Source organism: Poecilia reticulata, linkage group LG8 (assembly GCF_000633615.1).
Source record: "Poecilia reticulata strain Guanapo linkage group LG8, Guppy_female_1.0+MT, whole genome shotgun sequence".
Taxonomy (NCBI): domain Eukaryota; kingdom Metazoa; phylum Chordata; class Actinopteri; order Cyprinodontiformes; family Poeciliidae; genus Poecilia; species Poecilia reticulata.
Window position 1 is genome coordinate 1,555,973 of NC_024338.1, and position 6,569 is coordinate 1,562,541.

Here is a 6,569-nt window from a genome sequence, read left to right on the forward strand (position 1 = left end):
GGGCACAAAACAATGCCTTATTTTTCAATAAACACATTTAAGATCAAAGTAATATTGAAAAACTTACCATAAAACTGCTCAGAGGAGAATTCAATTCAGAAGCTGGTTGCAAACAAACCAGCAGCAAAATAGCTGTTTGGTTGGGACAAACCACTAGTGTAAAAAGGGGGAGTCAGACTGTACAACTCCTAGTAGACTTGTAGATGTTTTTGTGTCAACACAACATGCACAGTCAGTAATAACATTTACAGAAAAGTAAGAAAATGTACAAAAAGGAATCACAACCCACTGTTCTCAACATGTCGTGCGTAATTTGAAACATGATTAACCCCCACTTAGTAATAAAATGTTCTGACCCAGAGCTCAAGGATGGGGGGAGGGAAGAAGGGATGAGAGGGGGTAAWGAGGGGAAGGCTGGGAGGAGCAGGTGGGTGTGGGGAGCCTTGGGAGGGAGTAGGGGRAGATGAGAAGGTGATGAGGGGTGCAACAAACTGCACAGATTGCACACATGGAGGCCTTAGTCCAGGGGTGGGCAATCCTGGTCCTCGAGGCCCGGTGTCCTGCAACTCCTAGATGGTAGAACACACCTGGATCCAATAGCTGAATCACCTCCTCTGTTCAGGCAGCTTTTCCAGAGTCCTGCTAACAACCTTATTATTTGACTCAGGTGTGTTGAGGTAGAGACACATCTAAAAGTTGCAGAAGACCAGCCCTCAAGGCCTGGAGTTGCTCACCCCTGCCCCAGTCCCCAACGCAGCCGTCACAGGCTCGATTCCCGGCCTTGGCAACCCTTGCTGCATGTCTTCCCCCTTTTCTTGTCAATTAACTATCAAATAAAGGCCACTAGAGCCAAAAAAAATCTTTAACAAAATAAAATGTGAAAATTTAAAACCCTCACCTAAAATTAAAATTGTTTCATCCGGAGCCCAAGGAGGAGGGGAGGAGAGTGGAAAGGGGGAGGAGATTGAGGGTTAGATGGGCCCAGGAGAGGGGCGGGTGGTGGGGGGAGAGGGGCGTGTTTAGAGGGGTGTGAAAAGTAGCTTACATTGATTGAACATTTAGATCACAAGTTCTTCCCCAAACCTTGTCCTCAAGGCAAACTGACTTGCATGTTTTCATTTCAGCAAAACCCTGTTAATCAGACATAAATTAAAATCATGTGTACCGAATTAGGGAAATGCCTAAAACTTGCAGGGCTTGGAGGACCAATGCTGAAACACACTGGATTCACTTTGACGTCACTTGAAATAATTAAGTCCTATACATTTGTATCCCTCGTTTGACACAATGATTCAAGCTAACCAGGGTCAGATTCCCTACTAAGCCACCGTGACTCTGTGGGTAGAGCAGTTGTCCTGTGATCCAAAGGTTGATGGTTCAATTCCAGCTCCCTCCTGCGAGGGACAAATTGAGTTAATAACTTGAGTTGGATGATTATAATATATTGAATTGGTTAAACTTAATAAATTAAGTTGGATAAACTTAATTGAATTGCTTGTTACCTACAGAAGCAATTAATTTAAGTTGGTTAAACGATTTTCTTTTTAGAGTATGTTTCATAGTTGATCCACCGTCATTTGTCGACTTCAACCAAAAATCAACCATTAATCAGACCTCGGCTTTTCAGTCATCAGATTTCAATCACAAAACAACATTGATTCAATGACACAGATTCAATGGTTTGATTGGATGATTGTTTGATGGTTGAACCACCGTCATTTGTCGACTTCAACCAAAAATCAACGATTCTAACTATTTTTCAACGTTGATTTAACATTGTGTGCTATCTGGGATGTATAAAGCATGCGTGCGCACAAAAAAATCGACATGTTTAAAAATTAACTTTGCGTCAAAGCTTGCTTAAATATATGCACACTTTTTCGCTGCCACGCAAACTTTTTCTTTGGACAAAATCAAACTACAAAGCGTCAAAACTCACCTAAATAAACTGAAGTCTGACTACATTCAATGTTATTTAGACCAAGAAGCACCAAACCCGATGTTTTTCATGATTTTAATATTTAATTTTTTGAACGTAGACGATAAAACTGAACCGCATTTATCTTCAGACAATAAGCTAACACACAAAATTAAGAAAATAAAAATAAAAGTATGTGAAAACCTCGCTCGAATCTAAATAGTACCTCATTTTTTGTCTCACAAAAATGTAAAGCATTGGTCCGTGTGCCGAAGCGCATGGAATGCATCTGCGGGGTAATTTCATTCAATGGACTCAGAGGGAGGGATTGGTCATAGATCATATTGATCTGCCTGGAAATGTTGAAAAAGGTTTATGAGCGTTTAGATTAACCCAGACTGATCATCCTGGATCTCTGACCAAAACTTAAAGAAGGAGCAGTGCGGTACCGATACCGGTCCAGCTGCAGTCATCCTTCATGCTCGTTTTGTGAATGCGCCTTATGGACATAAAGCATCTTAATTTTGTAAATGTACAACTCATGCACAGGATTCTACTATTTAGAATAAACATCCCCATTCCCCACTCAAAGGACTCTCTGACACGCTGTCTGTCTTTAAATCCCGGCTGAACCCGCTACACTGTAAAAAAGTCAGTAAATTAACGGTATCAAACGGCAAAAGACCAAGAGTTATTGACCGTCATATCCAAAAACATTTCATTACCGTAGAAATTACATGGAACTACCTTAAGTCAACACTGCAAAAAAAACTCCGTACATTTACGGTAAGAAAATTGTGAAATACCAACGGTTACTGACCGTAATATCCAAAACATTTTGTTACCGTAGAAAATACATGGAATTACCGTAAGTCAACACTGCAAAAAAACTCCGTAAATTTACGGTAAGAAAATTGTGAAATACCAACGGTTACTGACCGTAATATCCAAAACATTTTGTTACCGTAGAAAAAACATGGAATTGCTCCTTCCAATTTGGGAAATGGCTAAAGGGCAATTCCACCTAATTTTTCACTACCATCAGCATCTTTAATTTACTCTAGCTAAAAAAACTACAGCACCTAGACTCTTCAAATCTGGGCTAGATTATTCTCAACTCATATCAGAATATTTAAAACCAAGTGTGGGATTTGTGAAACCTTTATCTGATTTGTGAAACTTCAATAAAGAACAATTCTAGTGTTATCCAAAATCATAAAAGCTGTGAAGTCGCCCTTCATTGAAGTTTCATAAATCCCACACTTGGTTTTAAATATTGTGCTATTAGAGAGTAGTCTAGAGAGTTTTTCATTTTGTTATTGTGATAAATAGCAGGGTTTACAGTAAATTGTTATTTGTCATGTAAACAAATAATTATCTAGTTTGTATTTTGATGCTTCAGCATCAGCAGCAAGTTTCTTTTAACCAGGGAAGAAAGTAGTTTTAAATTCTTGGGGGTACTATGACAAAAAAAAAAAAAAAAATGTGTTCAGGGGGCCGGACCAAATGTGGAGGCGGGCTGGATCCAGCCTGCGGGCCATTGTTTGGGGACCCCTGGGTGAGGTGGTGCCCAAACTAAAGCTTTGTGTGCTTTGGAGTTTCTGTGCTGATGAATTTTTTTTGAAGCGATAAAAGCTGGTAGCTCTTGAATTGCTACAAAATAAAGTTGTATTTCCTCCCTCAATCCACTGGCTGCAATGCTGACACCTTGAAATGCCATGAGACCTAAATTCTGAACATCATGGCATGGACTGCATCCCAGTTTTCCATGTCTGGCATATAACCATTAATTTTTGCTTTTAAACTGGTTATATTGATCCTGTGTCCAGACAGAAGGATGATAGCCCAGCATCATGACCTGTTTGTTCTGAAGATCCTGCAGCTCATCACCCTGACTCTCATACTGATAGGAGGAACCACAGAGCTCTGTTATGTTAAAGCTCATTTTCTGAAGTTGGGATATTTTTCCTCCAACAGGTTCCAGAGGAATCACCTCAAACCAGATGTTGGACTGGATTTTATTTCAATGTCATTTGTGAATGTTTCTCATTTTCAACAGGGGAGCTATAAAGGTTGAAAAAGGTTATTATTTTGGAGAAAATCTAATCAACATCAATATTTCCACTAAATAAGAGGCAAAAAATGTATTTGATAAAGGAAAGCCTCTCAGACTTTGAGCTCAAAGCACCAAACTATTTGTTATATCAGACAATTAATTTAATCTAATTATCGCGGTAGAAGCCATTTGTTTGTTAAATACTTAATGAAACACATTTACCGTGTTTGATGTCTGTTGTAAATGACTTACACTCACAAAGAACGAGGTAATTAGTCCAAGTTTGTCGTTTATTGAACGTTCAGAAACTACAGCGGCTGTGATGAGCTAATGCAAAAGTAAAAAAAGGTAAAACAACCCGAACAGGTGATCAACTCTAAACCACTCGCACCTTTTTACTCTCCGTCTGTCATTTAAGCACAGCCGTTGCTATGGCAAACTCCTGCGCGCCACTAGCCGACCAGAGATTATGTTAAAGACATAACATTCAGTCCGTTACAATATTAGGTTTGCAGGCTTGATATTTATTATTAATAAGCGCTCCCCCGAACACAGCGGTGGTTGATTAGTTAATTTTAAACTCCTGCTCTGCTCCTTATTTTGGTAATGGAACCGAAACGCACATAATTGCGCAACACCTTGTTGACACAATAATCACTGAGATTATTGTTATTGTGTCATTAATTTGAGCACGTTATGTTGATTTTTTTGTTGTTGTTGTTCTTAAATAAAATTACGAACGTTTTGATAAGGAGCCAGAGGAGGACGTGCTGGTCTCGGCGTCCTGGCACGTTCAGTTTGTCACCTGATGCCGACATCGACTCAAAACCTTCCGCGATCGACGTATTGCGCCCCTGCTCTAGCAAAGCACGAACAATTCAGAAACAATATGCAATGAGAAAAAAAGCTATTTATTAACTGATTAAGTCCTGTTTTAGATTGGTCTTGAAAAACTAATCAGTCACGGCTGATTAGTGGGTGAACTCACAGCTGCACAGTGAACCCGTTGATTTTTTTTTACAGCAGACGGCCGCTCCTCTCTTGCAGGTACTGCGTACCCCCATTAAATCTTTTAGGGGTACGCAATACCCTACCGTACCCACTTACTTTCACCCCTGCTTATTCTGCTACAAACAAGGACGTGGCCCTGGTTATTGCTTCAAGTGGTGGCAACCTTCCGGGTATTTATATTAATTTACATATGTATTTGTGGGTGGCGACAGGGCGGACCAGCACCTGCGCTCTTTTTCCCGCAAATTAAGATTAATAAAGGAAAGCGTGCGAACGGCTTTATGCGTCCGATTTTTTTGTGCCGTACCCAAGTAAAAAAAAAGTATGTTTTAGTATACTAAATATAAACTTACTTTAGTATACTTTTATTGATGTACTTAAACTGTACTATTTTGGAACAACTTTTTTGTGCTTAGTATACTTTAGTAGTATTTAAATAGTATTAAATTACAACTTCTAGTATACTTTAGTATACTTAACGTACTTTTTTGGAACAACTTAAAGTTCTACATAGTATACTTTAATTATACTTTTTTTATGTAGTATTCAAGAGAAACATTCCAAAAATATTCCATATTGAGTGCACTAAATCTATCATAGAATTATATTAAAAATATACTTTTAATATAGCTACTACTAATATATTAGTAATGTATTTAAGTTACACTTAATTTTTATTTTTGATTTACTGCTATTGCTAATTAAGTACAACTTTAATTACTCATAAGTCTTTATTCATACTTTGTACATTACATGCATAACTACACTACAGTACTTACATTGTTTTAGGCTACAATTACATGGAAAGATTAATTACACAAGATGCCCAAGGTAATTCAAATATTTTTGTTTTATTACCGACATTTTAAAATTGTCCATTTTTACTCACAACTTTATGAACTTTACATAAATTATCAGTTTTCACATCAAAAGTGAACACAATGAACATGAAAATTTAAGTGTGACAATAAAACATGAAAGTAAGGATCAACGACAGAACATTTCCATTCACTGCACCTTACAGAAACCTACAAAAAAGAACAATACAGCAATTAAACAGAGAAAGCATTTGTATTTTAAGGAAGACAGAAAAATAGCAAATAAAAAAATAATATTTACAATTTTAAGACGTTTTGTACTCACTGTGTATGTGACATCATCAGAACTGATGATGATTGGGACCGGATGCCTGGGGTGGAAAAACATTTCTGGGTGTCGTCTTTGCCTGTTTATGTTAGAAGTAGAAARAAATAGTCAGCAATGTCATAGARTCAGTTGATGTTGGYATYARCTATGAAGCTRTTTTAAGTGTGGACTTAAGGAGACAAACTACCTTAAAATCTTTCCATTCATGATCTGAACACACTGATCATTGCAGGGCTAGTGGTGCCCATCTCCAGCAGCCATCAGATGAGAGTCAGGGTTCACCCTAGACAGGTCACCAGTCCATCACAGGGCCCTGAAAGCCAACAACAAATAAAATGTATGAAAGAGAAATGTTAGATTAACAAGGAGAAAAATTCTTTCCAGTTATCTTTAAATCAAATCATGTTTATTAAGCACTTGGTGTTGGTAACACACCAG